Genomic DNA, 760 nt, shown 5'->3' with positions numbered 1-760 from the left:
TCTTGTGGGTTTTATTCTGTTTCTTTTGCTTCCTTCCCCAATACTCTAACCTCTTGTCTTTGTTTCATTTCCACTTTGGGAAGAGGGGGAAGACGACAAGACGCAAAAAAACTAAAAAAAAAAAAAAAAAAAAAAAGGAGAGGGGGAGAGAAAAAGCTGTGACACGTTTTTAATTTTAGATCAATGACTGAAAAAGAATAAAAATCTTTTTTTTTTTTCTCTTTTCTTAACAGAAGAAAGGCTGGTCATTAAGAAAAATAATAACAACTTTCTCTTCCTGCTGCTGCCCCGAGGACAGCTCGGCCTCTCCCGGCGCCTCGGCAAGTCTTCCCCTCGACGGGCTGTCCCGGGGGGGGTCTCCGCTGAGCCCCCCGTGGGCGGCGGGACCCGCACCCGCGAACGGGGAGCAACCCTGGCCCCCATTCCCAGCAGGGCATCCCGGTGTGGCGACAGAGAAAGGGCCAGCGGGTCCGGCCCGGCGGGGGCTCCGCCGGCGGGGCGCGGGCAGGCAGCAGCGGGGGTCTCCCCTCCTCGTTTGGGTTTTTGGTTTGGTTTTTTTTTCTTTTTTTAATTTTCAGACGTTAAATTCTTTTGCAAACATTCATGCCTTAGGAAGGGCTGGAACAAAGCTCAGCTGCTCCAACCGGTCGGACAGGTAAGCAGACTTGTTGACACCGTTATGTTTGCAGCACGCATGCTCCTTCCCAAGTTTCCTGGTGCATTTTTCTATTCCACCTTATGAAACTTTCCTCCCCCCCCC

This window comes from Corvus brachyrhynchos, unplaced genomic scaffold (genome assembly GCF_000691975.1).
Source record: "Corvus brachyrhynchos isolate BGI_N302 unplaced genomic scaffold, ASM69197v1 scaffold101, whole genome shotgun sequence".
Taxonomy (NCBI): Eukaryota; Metazoa; Chordata; class Aves; order Passeriformes; family Corvidae; genus Corvus; species Corvus brachyrhynchos.
Note: the sequence above shows the minus strand (reverse complement) of the source record.